Source organism: Leptonychotes weddellii, chromosome 7 (assembly GCF_054177405.1).
Source record: "Leptonychotes weddellii isolate Sample4059 chromosome 7, ASM5417740v2, whole genome shotgun sequence".
In the NCBI taxonomy this organism is placed as follows: Eukaryota; Metazoa; Chordata; class Mammalia; order Carnivora; family Phocidae; genus Leptonychotes; species Leptonychotes weddellii.
This window is the reverse complement of record NC_138375.1, coordinates 121,476,657-121,500,430: the sequence shown is the minus strand read 5'-3', so window position 1 is coordinate 121,500,430 and position 23,774 is coordinate 121,476,657. Positions and strand designations below refer to the sequence as shown.

The 23,774-nt window shown below is 40.8% G+C and overlaps 1 long non-coding RNA gene across 4 annotated transcripts in view; it reads right to left on the bottom strand.

The window, feature by feature from the left end:
* Window positions 1-2,985: 2,985 nt before the first annotated feature.
* The window catches only part of LOC115941915 (uncharacterized), an 88,646-nt gene continuing 67,857 nt past the window's right edge, over window positions 2,986-23,774 (bottom strand). The window contains exons 2-4 of one of the 4 annotated variants that reach the window (XR_014147264.1): window positions 20,501-20,669; window positions 6,816-8,040; window positions 2,986-3,615 (exon numbers count right to left, since the gene is read on the bottom strand). This is a non-coding gene — a long non-coding RNA (uncharacterized LOC115941915). Of the gene's footprint in view, window positions 3,616-6,815; window positions 8,041-20,316; window positions 20,670-23,774 lie in introns of those variants that run through there. The other 3 variants (XR_014147265.1, XR_014147266.1, XR_014147263.1) reach the window with 3 other exon arrangements.

Genomic DNA, 23,774 nt, shown 5'->3' with positions numbered 1-23,774 from the left:
TCACCATCCCAAAATTCCTTATTTTTTCTGGTGCCCTCAGTGAACGCAAGATTTGATTAACACCAGTTACTACATTTTTGTTCTACCAGAATATTAAAAATATAATGTGGCTTCCTCAAATAAATTTGCAGAGGCATAAACCTTCTTACAGCATACATAGCACAAAGACAGAAGTGTAAACATTAAAAACAACTGAAAAGAACTCATATAACACTGTTAACTATGCTGGAATGAAAATTAAATTAAATTTAAAAAGAATATTCTACATTTTGGTGTCAGTGGTGGCTCAAAAGAAGCAGATGTGTAAAATTTTGTCAAACTATACCCACAAATATTTTAAAACCACAATTAAGGAAACGTGTGTTTACAAAGACTATCTGATTATAGACTTATTAGTGATTTTTTTTCTTTTTTCTATATCTCTTTTCCAAATTTTCTACAAAGAATGAATGTTTTCTGTAATGAGAAAAAATGATCAAATTAATAAAACATATCTCTGAAAAAATCCATTGAAGGGATATCCAACAAGAGTTGGTTTCATGGATGAATTTTTTCAAACCTTTAATAAATAAGCAGATATTTTGATCCTGTTTATACTTTCCCAGGCCATAAAAAAAATTTTACAGAGCTATCGTAAAAATGATATTAAACTTAATACAGCATGAAAAACTACCAACCAATCTTTTCCTGATTATATATGTACAGCTGCTAAATTAAATATTAGCATATAGACTCAAGGAGTTTTATTAACAGATTTTATGCCATGACCAAATAATATTATCAGGAATAAGAGGATGGTTGAATATTAGAAGACTGTTGGATGTAACACTTAATATCTGTAAAATACATGATTATAGATGTGAAAACTCAAAGATATTTTCTTTAAAAATCTATTAAAATCATGTGAAAAGATGCAAACTGATTAAAAATCAGTTGCATAAAAAGCAGATTTTCTATGTAAAAAAATCATAAAATGTACTTTAAAAACTTTCAGAAAGGAAAAGAAGACAGTATAAATTAATAAATGAGTAGAAACTACATTTTTTAAGGTTTAATTGGGGATAGTGGGAGATAAAAGTAATCTTAAATGGGAAGACCTATTTTTAGGGGTGATTAGGGAATTATGAAGCCTCTTGAAATTAATCTAAGATTCAATGTAATATAACCAAAATTCCTACAGATTTCTTTTTCTTTTCTTCCTTTCTCTCTTTTTTGTCTTTTTTTTGTTTTTTTTTTTACCTCAACAGGAAAAAAAAAAAAAGCCATTCTGAAGTTTACATGAAAGACTAAATGTTTTTAAATGACCAGGAAAAAGTCTTAACAACTAAATCTAATGACAGGGGAGTAGCTCTGCCAAATATAAATATACATGTGACCCTGGAACAACACAGGTTTGAACTGCCCAGATCCACTTATACACAGATTTTTTTAAATATAAATAAAGCACAGTATTGTAAACCTATTTTCTCTTCCTTACGATTTTCTTGATAACATTTTCTTAAATCCTTTTTTTATTTTTTAAAATTTTATTCATTTGAGAGAGAGAGAGAGAGAACAAGCAGGGGAAGGGGCAGAGGGAGAGGGAGAAGCAGGCTCCCCCCTGAGCAGGGAGCCTGATGCAGGACTCAATCCCAGGACCCTGGGATCATGACCTGAAGGCAGATGCTTAACCGACTGAGCCACCCAGGTGCCCCCTTAATAATATTTTCTTGGGGCACCTGGGTGGCTCAGTCGGTTAAGCATCTGCCTTCAGGTCAAGTCATGATCCCGGGGTCCTGGGATCAAGCCCCATGTCGGGGAACCTGCTTCTTCCTCTCCCCCCTCCCCCTGCTTGTGCTCTCTCTATCTCTCTCTCTCTTTCTTAAATAAATAAAAATCTTTAAAAAAATTTTTTTCTTTTCTCTAGCTTACTTTATTGTAAGAATGCAGTATATAATATATATAACATATGTTAATCTTTTGTTGTCAGTAAGGTTTCTGGTCAACAGTAGACTGTAAGTGGTAAGTTTTGGGGGAGCCAAGAGTTACAGGCAGATTTCAACCTCACAGGGGGTTGGTGCCCAACCCCCACATTGTTCAAGGAAGGATCAACTGTGTATTATGAAACTATAATAATTAAAACAATATGGTATTGCACCAAGAGAGAAATGGATCAATAGAACAGAATTTTAAAATGTAGAAAAAGACCTAGGTATTATTGCTCATTTATCATCTGATAAAGGAGATATCTCCATTAGAAAATGCTAGACCAGAAAAAGTGTGCAGACAACTTATTAGTTATTTAAAAGAAAAAAAGAACTGGAAGTGAGACACCTACCTTGCTGTTTACTCCAAGTTAGTCCCAAATGGATCACACATTTGGAATGCTTTAAAAAAAAAAATAGAAATACCACACAAATCCATGGATTTAATGGAGTATTGGAATGAAGAAAGCCTTTCCAAACATGTCACAACTCCAGAATCCATAAATAAAAAGATAAATAAATTTGGTCACCTATTTGGTAAAAATAAATTTATACAGAAAAAAAGTTTAATAGACAAAGTCAAAACACAGAGAAAACTTGGAAGAATGATTTGCTGCACTGTAATGAAAAAAATTTTCAACTGCAAAGAGCACTTACACATCAACAATAAAAAGGCTAAGAACCAGAATGAAAAAGAGGCAAACATATGACCTACAAATGACCAAACAGTCACATAAATATTCAACTTGCCACCTAAAGAGATGTTAATTAAAACAAATATCTACCAGTTTGGCAAAAATTAAAAATCCTTAATACCCAGTGTTAGGAATATTGTGGGCAAAGGGAGGTATAAATGTATTTACTTTTTGGAAGATAACAGGTCATATATATCAAAATATATCAAAATGTTTAGGATACAAACCCTTAGATTCAAAAATTCTATATCCAGGAATTTAACCCACAAATACGTTCACACAAGAGTGCAATTGTATATAAATACATAAATACAAACACACACAAATTTCTTTACTGGAATATTTATAATAATAAAAGATAAGAAGTACATTACTTATCTATTACAGAAATACATAACAAAATTTCTGAAAATGTAGCTGCTTAAAACCACAGTAAACATTTACTATCTTCCATGGTTTCTACAGGTCAGAAATTTAGGAAAACTGCAACAGGATAGTTTGTCTCTGGTTCCTTCATGGGGCTGCAGTCATCTGAAGGCTTCACTAGAGCTGAAGGGTCCACATCCAAGGTGACATGGTGGTTCTGGCTTTTGGTGAAAGACTGGCTTCCTCTCCAGAGGATTGCTTGAGTGCCCTTACAACATGGCGGCTGATGTCCTACATAGAACATGTAGACCATGATCCAAGTTCCAGGGCAAAGCCACAATGTCTTATACGACTGTCTCAGAAGTCACACACTGCCATTTCTACCATATTCTGTTCTTTGGAAGTGAATCACCAAATCTAGCCCACACTCAAGGGGACAGAAATTAGGCTCCATCTTGGAGAAAAGGAATGTCAAAGAATGTATGGATGTATTTTAAAATCACTACAGCAAAAAACTTAAATGTCTATTAATGAAAGGCTGGTTAAAGGAAGTATGGCCATCATTTCCAAACATTTTTTACAGCAAACTCCTTCAGTTAAAAAAAAAAGAGAGAGAGAGAATTTAAACACACATGTCTGATATGAAAACATAAATTATATTTTCCAATTATATACATAACATGAATTATAAACTTGATAATATCGTGTGTATGTTACAAAATAGACACCAGAAATTTTGACTTTTCAATAAGATAAGCATAAGTGGAAGAGCTAATAATATTTTCTTCCCATGACCCAATGAATCATCTTGAGGGGAATGTACATACTTAAGAGACCAAGGAAAGATACGTAGTCACTGAAAAAAGAAATGATTCTATGAATACAAATGAGAAAATGCATCCAAATAAGAAAAGCAAAATGGTAAACATTAGGTATCGGTTGATGTGTATATTCTTTGTTAAATAAAGAATATACACATAAATGCTCACACACACACATAAAATTTATGCAAAACTATAAAAGAAACTTAATAATGGTTATCTCTAGGAAGCAGATTTCATCAGACGGGAGATGAGAAAAAAAGTTGTATTTATCTTTTTATTCCCTTCCATAACCTTTGAACTTAATATGTACATGTTTTCATTTTGATAATTACTTTTAATGTTTAAAAAAAATATATGCAGGGTGCCTGGGTGGCTCAGATGGTTAAGCGTCTGCCTTCGGCTCAGGTCATGATCCCAGGGTCCTGGGATCAAGTCCCGCATCAGGTTCCCTGCTCAGCTCAATAAATAAGTAAAACCTAAAAAAAAATAAAAAATAAAAAATAAAAAAATTTTAAAAATATATGCAAATTCGTATAAAATGAAAGCAATGCAACAAAAAATGAGTGGAGGACATGGGAAAATAGTTCTCGGGGGAAAAAAATTAGTAAAAATGTCTCTTAAACATTTTTTTCATGTTCATTTTCACTTATAGTAAGAGAAATGTAAATCAAAACTACACAGAAACAACACTTTTCCTTTATCAGATCGGCAAATACCCTGAAGTTTGATAATACACTGCCTTGGCAGGGGAGAAAGTCACTTTCATTCAGTGCTGTGAAGGCTCTAAATGGATACAACCCCCGTGGAGGGCCATTTGGCAATATCTGCCAAAATTTAAAATGCACATACCCTTTAACCCAGCAATGCCACTTCTAGAAATTAATCCTACAGACATATGCAAATAACATATGTCCAAGGTTCTTTGTTGCAGGATGGTTAATAATAGCAGAAGATGAGTATTAACCTAAATGTCCATGAACAGGCATCAAGTAAGATAAATTACAGTAAATCCTTTCCATGTAGTATGACAAAGAGATTGGAGTAAGGTCCTCCTTACATATATCAGCTCAAACACATTATTAAATAAGGGGCACCTGGGTGGCTCAGTTGGTTAAGCGTCTGCCTTTGGCTCAGGTCATAATCCCAGGGTCCTGGGATCAAGCCCCACATGGGGCTCCTTGCTCAGTGGGGAGTCTGCTTCTCCCTCTCTCTCTGCCACTCCCCCTGCTTGTGCTCTCAATCTCTGTCAAATAAATAAATAAAACCTTTAAAAATAAAATTAAAAAGAAAACATTATTAAGTAAAATTTTTAAAGAAGCAAGGGCAGGGGCGCCTGGTGGCACAGTTGGTTGAGCGTGTGACTCTTGGTTTCAGCTCAGGTCATGATCTGAGGGCCGTGGGATTGAGCCCCCCATGGGGCTCTGTGCTCCATGGGGAATCTGCTTGAGATTGTCTCTCCCTCTCCCTCTACCCTTCCCGCTCATACACTCTCTCTCTCAAATAAATAAATCAATCTTAAAAAAAAACAAGGGCAGAACACGGTGTATAGTGTGCTACCATTTGGAAAACAAAGTGGGGAGGATATATATTCATATTTGCTTATTTACATATAAATTCACTGGAAGGAGACAGAAGAAAAATAAATGCCAGTTGTGGGGGGGGATCTGAATGTCGGGCAGACAGAGCAGGGAGGCAGACTTTTCACTCTCTACACTTTTATACCTTCTGATCTTTGATCCATTAAAATAAATAAATAACATAGTATAGGTCAATGATATCAGCTAACACCTAATAGTCACGTGCCTTGTGCTAGACAATCTACTGTTTTACATGTTATTTTATTTAGTTCACACATTTTACAGATGAGGACACTGAAGCCCAGGGAGATGAAGAAGGAGCCAAAGACCTACCATTAATTAGTCAGGGGGTAGGCCTGGTCTATTATCCCAGGAGATCTGGGCCAGATGCCATGCCACCTCTCGCAACTAAAAGGTGTCAACAGTAACACTTTGTTAGAAGGCACAGCTGTGATCACTTGTTCTTCATACCAGTCAATAATTATCAATACAGAAGTGATTTTTTTCAGTGATATTATCTTAAGACTTTATGGAGAATATTCAAATGGAGTCACCAGAAATGCACTAAAAACAGCAATCAGGAAATGTAGATCTTAGCACAACTCTGCCATAACTTTAATTTCTCTTGGCCTTCATTTCTACCTAGAGAAGATGGACTGAGGAACTTTCTAAGTTTCCTTTCAAAATCCAAACCCATTACGGGACCCAAGTCACCTGCACGATCACAAATCTGCCACCATTTGGGGGGAGTCACCCTTTCCTGTAAAGCCAAGTCAAATAATTTATGTGCTTACCCCAAGTCATAACGGACAGAACCTCCCCACCTCCTCCCCCTTCCAGGAGTCATATTTCCAATGTGTGTACGGCAACAGGAGTTGTCGCCAGACCGTAAGCCAGACCACAAGGAAGCCTGCTTCTCTGCAGCTGCCAAACACCTGCCCATCCTGCAATCTGCTTCTGTCCCTTACTCATGGTCACTGCCAAGGTCATAAGCTTAATAAGAAGGAGAAAACATCTTTGCTGTTTCTCCTAATTAAAACATCAGCTCTGTAATAGGTGAAAGCAAAGCCTTCACGTTTCCAAGTGATTTAAAAATCCCTTCCTTCAACAGTGTGACAGAGAGCAAGAAAATTTACACACCCTTGGGGCAAGACAGTGAAAGTGTATGACTGTCCTATGCAGGTAGATGCAAATCACTGGTGGGGATGCACTGGTCAAATGTGTTAACAAATATTACAGGGCACACTGTATATCTTTTCCAGAAACAAAATGACCTCAGATCCTGTATTAACAACAGTAGGAGGAGTTTCATTATGTCAGTGGCAACCTATAGTTAGTCTCTCAAAATCATTTAAAATGATCACATGGAGAAGACAAAGGGCAAAATACATGGCATCTTTCAGGTCTTTAATGATGCTAGAGGCCTCTCAGATTACCTCCAGCAATCTGTATGATTTTGCATTAACTCTCCAGATGAGCACCCAAATCGTGGGAAGCAGTGTCCTTTTAGAATTTCCATCTACAGCTGTTTTAAATTACTCGAGTCCATTCTTCTATGGCAGTTGGCATCCTCCTTGACTCGAACAGATGAAAAGATAATTATGTCAGGGAAACGGATGGCTCTGTTTTTCCTACTTCAGGCATGAGAAGCACCTCTTTTCCTGGGCTCACCGCCTCACCCTCCAAACCGCAAACGAAGATATTCGATGGTATTTCCTTCAGAATGGGCTGGGCTTTTCCTGGTGAGTTCCAAGTGGGTCTAATCCTGCGTCTAGTAAATTTCCAAAGGAGAGCACGCTATATTGTTCCATGCCCAGTGGGTTCCAACATGGGTATGAAGTCCAGTGTCCTAGCAAGGATGGGCATGGGCAAGATCCCCTGAAGTCAAGCCTGGGGTTAAGGCACTCCCCAGCCCCTCACCTCAGGGCCGTGGCAAGACAGCGGTCACCTTGAAGTCATTGCTTTGTCAGCAGCTGGTGGACGTTTTGTTAGTTGGGGGGGTCCAAGATGCTGTGACTGAGCAACCTCGGGGGCCGCAGAGCGTACAGCAAGGCAATCAGAACTGATGCCATGGAAGAAGTGTTCTGACTCACACTGACATTCTATGGGGCCAGTGCCATGAACTCTCTGGGGCCAATGCCATGATTAGATGATATGGTCTTCATTTGCAGATCTCATTTAAAACAGGCAGCAGGCAGGTGGGTGTGGGGAGTGTAGTTACGTACCCATACAAGCCAGGTATGGTATAAGAGCCATGCGTTTCTTCCTTAGCTACTTGTCTAATTCCATGCCAGATGGTTTTCTAAGAATGGGGACATTCAACCATTCCTCGAACTGCAGCTGCTACCCTTTCTTTGCTCCCGTCATCCCAATCAGCAGTTTGGATGGACAGAGAGGGAGCGCAATACCACAGACTCTCCACGAAGTCCGCTCAGGATGCAAAGAGATGCTTTCTTTCCGTCAACTCTGCTCTTCACTTCCAGAGCCTTGCTGGGGAGCAGAGTAGGAGCTCCTTCTTAATGAATACTGAAAGGGGTGGAGGTCTGGCTCTTCCTTGTAAACCTCTGATGGAACATGGGGCCACCCAGTGCCAAATGCCCTCAGCTTGGGGCTTCTAGATCAAAATCATGAGAATTAGCAACTGTTACATTGATACCTGTTTTTTCTGGTGACTTCTTTACCTCTAAATGCATTTGGAAGCTCCAGGTGACCTGCAAAATGTCAGTGAAGCTATACACAATGTCAGAAAGAGCCATGAAGAGTCCCTTTCAGGGTCAGCCAGCAGGGGAAATAGTATAGCATTGAGTGTTAAGAATGGCCGCTGATCAAATTTCACCAAAGGCAAGTTGGCTTGACTCAGAACTTCCCAAAAAGAGTAAATAAGAAATAAATTTGACTCGATTCATTTTGGCAGCCAACAGATAGAATTCGGTTTATTTCCTTTTGTCCGACAGAATAATGTTCTTTGGGGTTTTTTTTAAGCAAAGAAAAAAAAAAAACTAGATGAAAGGAACATGGCAAATTACAGATCGATTTTTAAATAAATTCTCTGCTTCATCCAAAAGCAGTACCGAGTTCACATCAGGCATAAGAAAACCAGGATAAACACTAGACAATTGAAAATTTAATCAATTGTCGATGCCCTTGAAGGCCACGAGGTACTGAGTAACAGCCTGCAGGACTTCGTGAAAAGCAAGTCAAGTCAGAACGCAAACATCCTGTCCTCTAATAGGGACACGCGCTCCAAAGAGAGATGATGCATATTTACTCTGGATTTGCGACAAGTTTTTTTTTTATTCTGTCACACACAAGGTAATAAGGTAGTGATCCAGGCTGCCTCCAGCCTTAGGGTTTAAAATACACCTAAGCTCCCACAGTACACTAAGGAGTTGATTAACAACCATTATTTTAGAAAATATAATGTCTTATGTCTTGAATGTGGGGTTTATACATTTATCATTTCCTACACCAGATACACTGACAACTCTCCCCTCTACGGATAATTAAAAGAAATTATAAATGTCTTATATGTGCAGCATAATTATCACTTTTACCTTACAAAATACAATTTGCTGCCCACACATTACCATCTTATCTGGCCATTTAACTGCAGATAATGATCCTTTATGAATCTAGCCCACAACCTGGAGATTTTCTATCTCATGTTCCTTTGGACCCTTGCAAAAACAATATAGAACGCCTGCAGTGTAAAATTAGGCCTAAACTTAATTATCTTGCAGCCTATTTCCTGAGTTTAATTAACTTTTCTGAGTGGTTTCTACTGCAACGAGGACTAGGCCCATTTGGTATTATTTAGTGTCATAATTTCTCTTCCTTCTCAGTTCCAAGGACACCACAAGCTTCCTCCAGCCCTAATTGCCATGGCAAATGCAGAGATAGGAGAACTGAAAAACAGCTATAACCAAAATTAAGAATGAGCTGCTGTGCATACTAATATACGGACGGAAATCTGTGAGTGTGCTATCTATAATCCCTTCTGGCCCCTAAATGAACTGACTTTAAATATTTAATTATCTTGTTAAGTAAATTCAGATTATAGATTCAAATCCTTGTCATTGCAGATCATCAGGCTATTTCAGAAGTAGAATAAATTGGAGCCACACCAACAGCCTTTTATAAAGTAGAATATGACACACAGTTTACAACAGAAGCTGTTCTCCTTCTCCATAGCTTATGGACTCCGAGAAGACTAGACATGGCTAAGACAATTGGCCTCTAGAAAGTGTCTGAACCCTTCCCCATGAGTAATAGAGCGGCCTTCAGAGCCCAACAGAAAGCAATGCAGACCGTTCCATCATTAGCTCTGCAGGCATGGGCCAGTTACTCATCTCTAGTAGCCTAGGTTGGTCGGCTGTTGAATGCAGATAATGGTAAGCGCCCCCCTTGTGGGTTTCAATGATTAAAGAGATAACCAGTAGGCTTCCTCTACCTCTCCCCACACCCCCATATAAAATGTCTTAGGGAAGAAAACAGTTTCCCTCCAGGGAATTTGTGAGTTGACCTTTTTTTTTTTAAGATTTTATTTATTTATTTATTTGAGAAAGAGAGAGCCAGCAGAGGGGAGGAGCCAATGGAGAGGGACAAGCAGACTCCCACTGACCAGGAGCCCGCCAAGGCGGGGCTCCATCTCATGACCCTGAGGTCATTCCCTGGGCAGAAATCAAGAGTTGGTCGCTTAACTGATTGAGCCACCCAGGGGCCCCCTGTGGGTTGACTTTTAACATGCCAATATGTTTTGTGAATGGCTGAGAGGAGATGTGAACAGGAAAATAGACTTGAAAGGGGAGGAGGCCTCTGGTGAGACAGGTAAGAATAAAAAATAAATAAAAAACAAAAAACTAGAGGAAAGGTTGGAGAGACCTAAATGGTATTTGTAACAACAACAACAATAACAACAAATTGATAAACAGAAAAGGCAGTACAGGCAGGAGGAAAAAGAGAACATAAAAAACCTGGATATTCTGACGTAAAGTGCAAGAAAGAGGGCCACTATTTCTAGGATGGTCTGTGACAAAAACCAAGGAGAATTCAGGAAGAACACAGGAGGTCAGTCTAGGTCAGTCTCTAGCATCCATGTCATTCCTCCAAACTTACCCAAGATTTTGGTGTTGCTCTGCCCAGAGCCTCTCTTCACTTTAGCTAGGGCTAGGGAGCCGCTGAAGGCTGGGATTGAGAGATGCTTTAAACCTTTCAGATGCTACCAGGTACTTCACACCTAACCCCCTCTCCACTCATTCACTCATTCTTGCTGCTGGTTCTGTGGTATAACTGAGATTTTCCTTGTTTTATGCTCATTTTGCATCCTTAGTTCTATAATGAGGAAGAATGTCTCACCACTGTCCTGGCTCAGAAGGATGCCTTGACCTGGCTCCATTCAGTGGCTCCTTGGTCCCTCCTTGGCTAGCCATGGGGAATTTCCATCCCACACTGACATTCATCTTTTAAACTGTCCAGTCTAGGTACAAGGGGAGGTAAAATGAGGTATGCCTAAGATTATTCTGAGCCACGGAAAGGGGCATGTCTACTCAAGGAAGATGGGAGACAGACTGACATCAATAGTCATGGGCAGGCATTGGTCACGTGAGACACCCCCCCGCCAACAGGAGAGCAAAGAAAAGGACAATCACTGTGGATCTTTGGCTCAGGTGACACGAGATGTGACAACTTTGGCTAACACCAATGCTAACAGGTGATGCTTGCGATGATCCTCCCTAAGCTTTCAAGGGTTTTTGTTCAGTCTCTAAAATACTAAGTGTCTCTGGAACCATTCTCTTCCCCTGTGCTCCATGTCCATATCTGAGGATGTCGGGGTTGAACTAGGCAATGACATGGACTGAGATCCTGGTGGTTTTAGTATTGCTACTGTGCTCTTTTCACATCCTCTCATAGACCAGGAAGAATTCTCCTCCACACATTCAACTTCTTGCCGCTTTCATTCAGAATTTTCAAATCTACCTTGTCCAGGGAAACAATCCTGAAGAATTAGTCCAATATCTGATTCCACCCTTCAAAAGCAGAGACTCCTGGATAAGAGAGGGTCCCCATTTTTCTCACATTCAGTCCATATCAATGGCTACCAAAGGCCCTCACAATCTACGTACTCGTTCCTACTTTACCGTAAATTAAAATGCTTTGTCTTGAGATCAGACTGATGCACGGAGGACTTCGGACCTGCCGTGTTCCCGCCCGTGTCTCTTTCCCCAGCCTCCCACACACTGCGCTGCACAGGCCTTCAATCATCCTGCAGAACCTGCTCCTGTACCTGCTGACACCATCCACTGTCTAAATGCAGCTAGCGGCTGTTTATTTACAATTAGATCTGTCAGTTGGAAAGCAAACATTCCACGTTACCGAATCAATCAATGTTACAGGGAGAGAAAAAATCAGGTACAGCATGAAATGGAGGACAGGAACATAACCTTATATTGCAGCTGTCCTTGCCCAATGCCATTAGATGTTCTCAGCACCAAGAATTAATATAACCACCATCTATGATCAGCTGTCTTCTAGGCATGGATTGGACACCTGAGAAATACAGCCTACCAGAGGAGCCTACCCATGGACGCGTACCCATGGATGCCCATGACCTTCATCTGATGACATGAGCAATACTGACCTCCAGGCTGGTTCTCTATCATGGAACCAGGGCTTCTGCCCTCAACTAGGTTTATCGATTGTATTTCCTCTTTGATTCCAGTAACTGCTACTGAACCACACATAGTGATACTGGGACTTAAAAACAGTATCATACCACCATGTTGTGTATTTGGAGGCACTCTCTCATTTTGCAAACCTCAAACAATGATGAGTAACTTCTCTTCATCATAAAGTGGATCAGCCTAAGTAATCCTCCCATTTTTCTATTGATTTATGTAGTTACTGATGTTCAAGACCCTGATTAGAGTTTGGCTGTTAATTCACCAGCATATGCTTGGTGGATGCACACACTTGCCCGGTTTAGTCCTCAAAATTAGTAAAGCAAAAGGCAGCAACACTTTAGTAGGAATATAGCAACAAAAGCTTAACAGTATGATTGATGAGGATCTTCACTTACCTGTAGGATTTTTGTTTGGTTTGTTGTGCCATTTTTTTTTAATAGTAATTGATGGGAATCAAGATGGGGAAGGAAGGGATACTAATTATAAAACTGGAGGGTCGCTAAACATGAGACTCCAGTACACAACCCAATATTTGTAACCCACAAAAATTCCTTATGAATGCATGCATACTGGTCCGCACCCCCTGAAACTCAGTGCACTTTGATTGTGCAGCATTTCAGATAAGCCCCATAAATGTCCCCCTGGTGCACTGTGAATTTGAAGGTTTCCCCTCTCTGTGCTCTGGCTCCTAACAGGAAACTCCACCACACTCTGTGCAAACACAGAAACATCTGCAGTAGCCACTTGCAGCTTATTGAAAAGGCACAGCCAAGGATACTACAAGACCCCCTCTGCCCTCATTAGAAAATATGCTGGCAATCAACAGAAATACAATAGAGCTCAGAGGGCTTAAGGAATCAGGAAAAGACAGTGAAGGCCTTCGGGACAAAAAATAAAACACTCCCAGCCAACCAGTGGAATTAGGAGTACGGGGATTAGCCATTAGTACGTGAAGAGCCTCCCATTTTCTGAATCTGGGCTTGCTTAAAACCGCAGGCCCAGAATCCACCCTTTGCATTTCAATACCTCGACCCCAAGGACAGTAATCTCCTTTTATACAATCTGGTTCACGTAATGCTCCAAAGCAGCCTTATGAATCCTGGGCTTCCCAGAGTACACAGACGAGGACGTGGTTTCAAATGCTCAGCAAATGCTGGTGGATAGTTACACTGGAGGTACATGTAGGTAAACTCTATGAAGGATGAGACTGAAGGGAAAGCATTTAGACCATTGCAGACCTCTCTGGGTATGAGGGGATAAGGACTTGAACTAAAATGAGATCAATACAAGTTAAGAGAATGGGTCCAGTGCTAGGGTATCAGCCAGAGGGTGCAAAGTATGGGGCAGCCGTTCTCCCTGTTCCTGGGACCAAATATGAACATTATGGATTGAAATGAATCCTTTTCCTCTCTCACAACAGCTCACCACATACAAATTTTGTACCATCTACTCAAAGTCACTGTGTTCTTTTTATTTTTTTTAAGTTTTTTTTTTAATTTATTTAAGTAATCTCTACACCCAATGTGGGGCTCAAACTCACAACCCCAAGACCAAGAGTCAAATGCTCTTCCTACTGAGTCAGCCAGGCACCCCTCAAACTCACTGTGTTCTTATGGTTTCCTTCATTCTTTTTGTTTTGTTTTGTTTTGCTCCTGGAAGAATCCCTCTTTTCCCACCCACCCTATAAACCCACTTCCATCCACCATGACAGCCAAGTAACAACATCACGTTGGTTTGGATTATTTGGGTTAATGTAACAAAAATGGGTTCTGGGTAATATTAGCAAAGAAAAAAAATTAGGTTTGTGGAAGGAAACAAAACAGTATATGAAATGGAAGGGCAAGAAAGATAAGCAACTGGATCTCAGAAAAGGATGAAAAGCAGGGTAATGATGGGAAAAGAACAGACAGTCCCTCCACAATCACCAAAAGCATGAGTCAAATCCAACTCTTCCCAGTATTATGTTGTTTTGCTCGGGATGCAATTTCCTAGGTTGAGATCCCCATGGAAACTGCATGGAAGGTCCCCGTTGCCGGTACCAAGGGAGGGTGGAGGGGACCCAGGCAGGCGTTACCAGTGGCTGTCCGAGACAACCATGTGCGGAAGTACTTACACATGGGCAAACTTGTACCCGCAGCAACGGCGTGAAGCTTAGAGAAATGACCTGTCAGGCTCAGCTCTTAAAACCTCAAGTCTACCCAACTGGTCCTCATTTCAGGGCGAAGCATATCTTGCTCCACCATCTGCATTTGATGCATTTTATTCCTTTCTTTAACACAGAAATTTCTTATTTCACCGAACATTCCCTAGTTTTAATTCCCCACCCTTGCCCACTAAGTAATTCTGATTAATTCTGTTTATCACAGAGAGCAAGATAAGGCTACAGGAATGGTCTCAAAAGAAAAAAAAGAAAAGAAGGTGCGCCCGGGAGGCTCAGTCCGTTAGGTGTCTGACTCTTGACTTCGGCTCAGGTCATGGTCTCACGTTCATGGAATGGAGCCTGCATCCAGCTCCAGGCTCAGCGGGGAGTCTGCTGGAGATTCTCTCCCTTCCTCTCCCTCTGCCCCTCCCCCCTGCTAGCTCTCTCTCTCTCTCAAATAAATAAATAAATCCTTAAAAAAAAAAGAAAGAAAGAAAGAAAAGACATCTTTAACCATATCAATGCTGTCCAACAGAACTTTCTACGATACTGGAAATGTTCTAAATCGAGGCTGTCCAGTACAGTAGCTACTACATGTGTCTATTGAGCCCTTGAATGTGACCAGTGAGCCAAAGAAACTGAATTGTATTTAATTTCAACTAATTTAAATATAAATCTAAATAGCCAAATGTGGGTAGGATCTACCATACTGGACGGTACAGAACAGATGTAGAATAGCCAAGAAATTCCTTGTTCCATTTATTTGGAGACTGTATGGCTTTTATGTCCTACTGTACTCATGTTTGCCATGAATGTGGGATGTTAAAAGCTACATTAAGTATTTTTCCAAGAAAGTTAAAGGCAGCTCTATAACCTTTGTACAAATTCAGCAAGTAAGGCACCTTCTGGGTCAATAACTCACCTGAAATCTAAACCACCCCCAAGGGATGCCTGGGTGGCTCAGTCGTTAAGCGTCTGCCTTTGGCTCAGGTCATGATCTCAGGGTCCTGGGATCCAGCCCCACATCGGGCTCCCTGCTCAGCGGGAAGCCTGCTTCTCCCTCTCCCACTCCCCCTGCTTGTGTTCCCTCTCTAGCTGTCTCTCTCTATATATCAAATAAATAAATAAAATCTTTAAAAATAAATAAACAAATAAACCATCCCCAAGTAAATACACAGACTTGCAACAAGTCCTCTAGCTCTGGCTTTCCCTAAGTAGAGACCTTGGGCAAGTTGGGCTTTCTTTTTCATTTCTTAAAAAGAGGAGACCAGACTAGATGTTTTCAGGTCTCTTTTCCAGCACCAACAGCTTTCATTTTTATCTTCTCCCACCAAAATCTAGAAGCTGTAGGGCAGAAGCTACAAACAGAGACGGCCCCAGGGTCCGGGCTGGTACGTGAGTGAAACTTACCTAGTGGGACCGGGAGCCAACGAAACACCACACACCCCCACCAATCCTACAGCTGGGCACACCAGCCCATCCTCTGGAGATTCTGTTTCCCAAAAGACCTCAGAAATCCTTTTTTATTGTTGGAGTCTAATGCAATTTTTAAGAAAATCTCTGTTGGCTACACGAATCTCATCCGTGGACAAGGCATGACAGAGATTGCTTCAGATACATGACAGCTAAAAATCTGGAGCACTCAGATTCTATTCCCGTAAGTGACCCCCCCTTCAGAATTTTCTGACCTCCTCCATCACCCCAGATTGCTCTCAGTTTAAATTTATAGTTCCAAGCTCCCCTTCTAAGCTCCAAACACAATTTAATTAAAATGTTAGCTCAAGCCACAACACCACATGGTTGTGAAAGTGGCTTTGTCTCTAATAACTGGGACAGAAAAGTCAACCTAATGTGCCAGTGATAAGTGACAGATGCCCCAACTCTCAGTTTTCATTCGTGACGCTATGCGGGGAATTCAAGGATTCTGCGAGCCATTAAAATCTGTGTTTTATGGTAAATACATTCAACTTATGCTCCAATAAAATTGCAAATAATTACTGTCTAGAAAATTCTAACCGTTCACTGAAGCAGTTACTTGTCAACGCCACAAATATTGCTGCACTAACAGGGCATAAGCACTAGGTGGCAGCATTATATCATTAAACATTCTCCGTACTTGAGATTGAGGTAATGTTTTTTAAAAATCGTCTTGGCACAATTCAAATCAAGCTACATGCCTTCTAGATCTCTTCTTAGCTGATTCATGTCTTTAGATTTTTTTTTTTTAAGATTTTATTTATTTGACAGAGAGAGACAGTGAGAATGGGAACACAAGCAGGGGGAGTGGGAGCAGGAGAAGCAGGCTCCCCACTGAGCAGGGAGCCCAATGCGGGGCTCGATCCCAGAACCCTGGGATCATGACCCGAGCCGAAGGCAGACGCTTAACGACTGAGCCACTCAGGCGCCCCTCATGTCTTTAGAATTTATTTTTAATCAATTATGATTATTCAAAGTCTATTATTATCGTGGCTTAAGTCACTCAACCCAAATTAAGCCTTAAAGTTTTAGAAAGTTCAGTTACCTATACCTTCGGGGTTAAATGGCATAAAATTGCATAAGGGGAATGTTTTTTAACAAAAGCCCTTGCTTATTATTAATCTATTTGTGTCAGAAGCCCTTGGGAGTGATGAATGCTGCATTTTCTAAGAGAAATCCTGGAGGGTTAGGATTCATGTTTTAGAGTCCAAGAAGTACCAAACAGTAGTGCAGAAGACAGAGTAGAAAATAAACAAAGAATCTGTTTTAAAGTCCAGGAATCACACCTCTGTGTGCTCTGGAAATAAAACCCATCTTCAGGGCTCAACCGTAGTGCTTAAAAACCTGGCCCCGAGCCACTCGAGAATCAGACCGTCCCTTCCCATCCCCCCTTCACCCACTCATCCTCAACTCCGTTTTCAGTTTGCCACTGGACACTGCTCTCTCCTTGCAAATTCAAAACAGAACATATAATTTACCACAATAAAAGTGTGTGTGTGTGTGTGTGTGTATGGAGATAGATGGATATTCATTATGCCATAATATCAACAAATATCCAGAAAGGATTCTTTATTTTTTTAAAGATTTATTTATTTATTCATCTATTTATTTATTTATTTAGTGAGCAGGGGGAGGGGCAAAGGGAGAGGGAGAGAATCTCAAGCAGACTACCCACTGAGCATGGAGCCCAAAGTGAGGGGGATTGATCTCATGACCCTGAGATCATGACTTGAGTTGAAATAAAAAATTGGACTCTTAACCGACTGAGCCACCCAGGAACCCCAAGGAAGGATTCTCATAATTTTCAATTATTTCATAAATGTCCTCAATTCTTTATTTTTTTTTTAAGATTTTATTTATTTATTTAAGAGAGAGAGCAAGAGTGGCATGAAGAGCAGAGGGAGAAGCAGACTCCCCGCTGAGCAAGGAGCCCGATGCGGGGCTCCATCCCAGGACCCTGGGATCATGACCTGAGCCGAAGGCGGACGCTTAACTGACTGAGCCACCCAGGCGCCCCTGTCCTTAATTCTTTAAAAAACAAAACAATCGTGCGTTCTTTTTGTGATCGCGGGCCCTCCCTCTTACACAATTACATCTGGCTAACGTCTACATTTGGACCTGGGGATCCACTGCTGGGAGAAGCCATGCCAAGGCCAATAGGCAGGTTTTTGACCTGGGCCACTGACCGGGAGGGCTCACTCTCTTAGTAACCCCTCCCAAAATGGAGGACAAAGCTGCCCCGTCCCCATTCCTAGAGGAGGCACAGAAGCAAATGCCTGGTCATTTCAGAAGAACCATTTTTATCCCTGATTTCAGGAATCATGAGTTCAAAAATAACCCAGCAATTCTCAGAGCAGCCTGATACAAGCTGAGCAATATTTTCATTGTAAAGGAAAAAGATCTCTCTTGCTTTCCTTCCTTTTTTTCTCTTTTCATTTCAGGAGACAAGAAGCCGATATATTGAATCATTCCTTTCCTGAGGGACACCTGTCAGCCCTAGAGGACCTTCAGAAAACCTGAAGGAAGTTACAGACACTCTCCGCAAAAAGCTTGCATGCGCTGAAGCTAAAAGTACACATTTTCAGAGGAGTGGGGGATCAGGAACCCACCTTGGCCCCCGTGTGAAGAACCTTTGGCACGTTCAACCTTCATTGTCTGTGAGAGCCGTGCTGTGCGCAGATGGAAGATACCAGAACACACTCAGCCGAGCAGAACGCACCTGACCATCTCCCTCTCCTCAACCTAAATACCCACTTCCTAGTGCGTTTGTTTGCTGCTTGCCTGGCATTTTATTTTGTATTGTTTCGCTTTCACCACACAAGGCCTGGAGGGGATCTGTAGTGTGTCTCTCCGAGAACCAGCGCCGAAAGCCACATCCATGTAAGTCACAGGGATGAAAGGGGAGTCAACAGTGTTGTGTGGTGAGAGATGGGTCTACAGACTTGTGGAATCACTCTGTTGTACTTCATCTGAAAGTAAGTAGCCTTGTGTGTCAACCATAGTCAATAAAAAAACTAAACTAAACAAACGACAAACAAATAAATAAAAGGAAGCTGAGGGGACTAAAAAAAGACAATCGTATCCAGAAAAGCAGGTAAGGAAGCCAAGGCAAAGCGCCAGACTCTGGAGCTTGGCTGGTGGGTGAATAAATTGGGCCACACAGTCTACAGGGCAATTTGGCGATCTACCAGGTGACTTAAAATTCTGCACATGTCTTGACCTAGCACTCCTGCTCCTGGAAATTTATCCTGAGGAAATAATCATGTGGGTGGTGCAGCCAAAAGGGTAGAGTCATAACAGTGGTTCTATAATGGAAAAATTAGAAATAAACTGTCTGACCATGTTGGAAATGTTAAACCAGCTCTGGGACTGCCATTACACAAAATAATATTCAGCCTTTTATATCAGGTCGATAAAGGTTAGTGGTACTATTGGGATATATTTAATATATTAAGCAGGAAAAGCAGAGTCTGAAAGAGTTTCTAAATGTTTCTATTTTGATAATATCTATTTTGCTAACATACCCTGAAATACTCTGCACAAAGTGGTTAACAATAATACCTTGGATTCTATAATTATGGTTGGTTTTATATTTTGTCCCTTCTTCCCTTTGATTCTTATTATTTCTATCTGTATTTTTCTACAATTCATACATATTGCTTATACAATAAAGAAAAATAAGTGTGTTCCAAACATGAGTACAGTCTGAGGATCCTCGATCATTCAGGTCAGTGGCCCAAAAAGACAGGAAAATTGGAAAGCAAGAGAGGTAGGCACCTGTCAAAATGAGCATCAACAGGAAAACTGAAACCAAGACACTTATCGCCACAGAGCAAAGCTTCAAGGTAGCAGCCAGCCCCCAAAAGGAGAAATTCCATGACGCACAGCATCCATGGCAAGAACCAGAGAAGCTTGAGGTAACACTAACACCCACCAGTCCCCTCATTTTCTCCTTCTACTAAAGTGATTCTTGATCTGGAAGATTTTCATACAAAGCTGATCATGAAATAAACCCAAGTTTCTAGAGCTTTATAAAAAGTGGCTCCAAAAGTCTTAGCCTGGCAAAAAGAAAATTTTTTATGTGCTCAGGCACATCCCTGCCCTAGTCCAAAGAAAACTGTCTCATGTGTAGATGAGAAATCTGTACCTTTTACCCTTTCCTACCTAAAGAAGATTAATAGCAGGATCCAACTTCTCTGTCAATGGTGCTTTTGAAAAAGGAACTGTTTCACATAAGAACATTTGAACTTGTTCCGTTGTAAGTGTGAGCACTTTTAACTCAGACACATGTTAAAATCTCAGAATAGGTTCCTTAGATTTGTGAGCCTCCATGATTTTTCCTACTATTATCTACGCTCCCAGTCTTATCTGCCTTTCCACAATCTAAGACCCATCTCTAAAGCATGGAATTCTTCAGGGATAAACCACAAACTCATCAATGACACTCTCATTTAAAAAAAAAAAAATCCCAATTCCCTATTTGCATGACTCAAAGACTATCCTTTGTGACTGTATTAGCTGAGACCAAAACCTCAATGTTAAAATTACGGGTAGAATAATTTGACTTATATTTGGAGTTCCCATTTGGCAAAAGTAATAAAAACTCAACTTTCATTTATTTGGAATTCCTTCCTTTTCATTGGTTGTATCTAAGTTGGGGGGGGTTTATGTAAAGCCAAGGTCTTGAGAGGTGTGTTCCATGGTTCTTGGGTCATCATCCATAATGGTATCCCCCAGGCTACACCCAGCTGCCCCCCAAAGGCTGAGAGGAGTCACACCTGTGTGCGTGCGTGGAAGTTCATCAACTTTGTGCCAATGGTTGTTTTCTCAAACCAAACACCAAGAGGTCTATCCAAATGGGATGAGTTCAGCGTGCTTTGGTGGTAGAGAGATGAGCATGGCTGCCTTCCAAACGTGATGAGTTCCGTGAATGAAAGAATCTCTAGCCTAGATGGAAAAAAAAAAATCATTCCACAGATTCTACAACTGGAAACTAATTTTCTTTATCCAAGTATTTTTCCTAGGTCTTTTTATATTAAAGAAAAAAAGCTAGTTATAACTCATCTTCATTCAACTCTCTTAAACCTTCCAATTTTTTTACATTTTAATGATTCTAAATTACATATTCTGGAGGATAATTAATTTAGACCTAGCATGTACTTATGTGGCATTAAATCACCCTGGTACAATATGCCACCTTCCCCAACGGATGCATTATCCCAGGGTTAACACTATGCTCTTCATAGGGTAATATTGTGCCTCTTTCCTCCTGTCAATCCAAGCTGTAGTAGGTGCTCCATAAACACAGGCCATCCTGTATCCCCTTGTGATGATGGCACATCCCTCCAAGAGCATGGGCACTGAACTGAGTGCTAGATTTGAAAACCAGCTCTGCCACTTAGTAACAAGGTAATCTTGACCAAATTACTTGTGTTCTCTACATCTTAATTTCCTCTTCTGTAGAATAGGGTAATAATAGTACCTGTCACATGGAGTTGTTTAAAGAATTAAATGATAGGGCACCTGGGTGGCTCAGTTGGTTAAGCGACTGCCTTCGGCTCAGGTCATGATCCTGGAGTCCCAGGACAGAGTCCCGCATCAGGCTCCCTGCTCAGCAGGGAGTCTGCTTCTCCCTCTGATCCTCCTCCCTCTCATGCTGTCTCTCATTCTCTCTCTCAAATAAATAAATAAAATCTTAAAAAAAAAAAAGAATTAAATGATGTACATCAAGCACACAGAAAAGTGTGTGATATGAATATAGGCCATTTTTAAGATTTCCATGAAATCAGGTCATAAATCAGATCATTCTGAAGTGAATCACATTTTCTCACGCTACTGTCTGCAAGAGTGCTATGTACTTGTGTCGTTTTCTTAGGTTTTCGGTGGGGAAGAGGGTCATGTTTGTTTGTCTGCTTAGCGTCAAATGCCTAGTGGCTAAACCAGCAAAATCAAAATCAAAAACAAAAATAAATTATGAAAATGTAAAAACCTTGTAATTAGACTCAAATTCTAGACTAGTAGTACATCAACCTAACCTCTAATTCTGTAGATAAATAAAACTTCATCTTAAGAAATCTTACCACCAACATCCGCTCTCCCAAGATGGCAATGCCCATATATACCAAGAGTGTCTAAATAGAGGCACCTGGGTGGCTCCATCGGTTGAGCATCGGATCTTGACTTAGGCTCAGGTCATGATCCCAGGGTCCTGGGATCGAGCCCCACGTTGGGTTCTGCTCTCACGAGGAGTCTGCTGGTCCCTCTCCTTCCCTCTCTGCTCCTCCCTCTGCTTGCATTTTCTCTCTCTCTCAAATAAATAAATAAAATCCTTTAAAAAAAAGTGTCTAAATATAAAAAGACCCATATAAAGGAAAAGTCAAAGAATTGTGCATGCCCTCACTTAATGGCACACTTCCAGAGGACAAGCCTCATGTATTCTGTAGACAGTGCAGGCAAAGAGGGCTTACCCTTCCAACAAAGACTCTAAGGAATTATAATTTGCAAGATATATTCCTTTGATACTGTGGATATTGACTCTTTCACAAATGCAAGTTACAATATTGGGGTTTTGTTCTTCTGAAACATCCCATGAAAAGGTCACCGATCAAGTACTCCTTAGCCAGGTAGCTAGATGCGTGTTGATTTAAAAATCCTTCTAAAGATAACTCTCTCTGCCGTGAAGAGGCCTTCTTAGCCCTGGGCGTTTCATTCATCATCCTTAGCTTTTGCTGAAAAAAAGTTGGCTTTTCACCTCTCTCTAAAGATCAAATCTACTGTGCTCAAGACAAATTGCTTCCTTCTTCGAGCCTTAAAAATATATGTTTACTTCTAAGTCCTAATGAAGATACATTACTTCAAAAGCCAAAAAGTAGAGGTCCCAGATACGCCTTCTGAGTGAATCCCAAGAAAGGTTGTTAGGTTGTGGGCGTAAGAGGTTTCTGCTGCCTTGAATCAATCCCTTAAAGTGTTCCTCCAAGCTCTCTGCAGTCGGTGCTAACCAGCAGCCTCAGAGGGTCAGAGAAGGGCCACCTACTGGAAATGACTTGGACCCCTGACACAGCAACCGAACAATGAAATGATTCTTTTTCCCTTAAAGGAGGATAATCCTCCACTCTTTTCATACAATACGCTCAGAGGGGAAGACCAAAATAGAAGCGGAAAAAGCTTTCCACAAAAGATGTAATAACAATTTTCTTTACTTGAGCCCATAGAAGGCAAGTGGTTAAGAGTATTCTACTGAACTAGGAGATACTCAGAGAGACATCAAGGTCCAGAAGAGTTCAAACGTCCTCCACTCAACTGAGAACAAACACATGACTTTGAAGGACAGATACCAGCTTCTTCTTTTCCCAGAACCTCAAAATGATGCACATTGCAGTCAGAGGTCTTTATGGAAAAACGAGGGGGGAATGAGGTGTGACGATCTTGAGCAATTTTCAAAAGAGCACTCAGCAAGACAGTGGCAGGTCAGGAAAACTGCTGTCCTGCCTCTGAGAGCTACATTTCATTTTCTCCAACACAAGAACTGATCCTGGGTGCCCAACTACTAGAGGACCACAGTTATACAAATGTTTCTTGTTAAGAAAACCAGCTGAAAATGTAATGTGGAAAAGCAAAATATCATCTCCACACACGTCTTAACTGTTCCTAAGATACTCCAGGCCACAACAACCTCTCCTTACTCTGGGATGCACAGATTCAGGTCCAGTGGTTTCCAACCTGGCTCCGTGGATGACCCTTTGGGGAGAACTTGGGAGAGTAAGAAGAGCCAGGTTAACTCTGCCTTTCTACCACAACTTCAACCAGCAAAGCTCTAAGCTTACCTGCTTCAAGGGGTCCATGATATTTAATTTTTTTAAACAATCGAAGCTAACCCTATACCTTTAAAAATGAAGGAACCAAAGCAAAGAGAAGTTACATAACCAGAAAGAAGTACTGTTGAAAGAATGAGTGGCAGAGGGGGGCGGAGCAAGATGGCAGAGGAGTAGGAGACCTGGATTTCGTCTCCTCTCAGGAATTCAGCTGGATAGGGATCAAACCATTCTGAACACC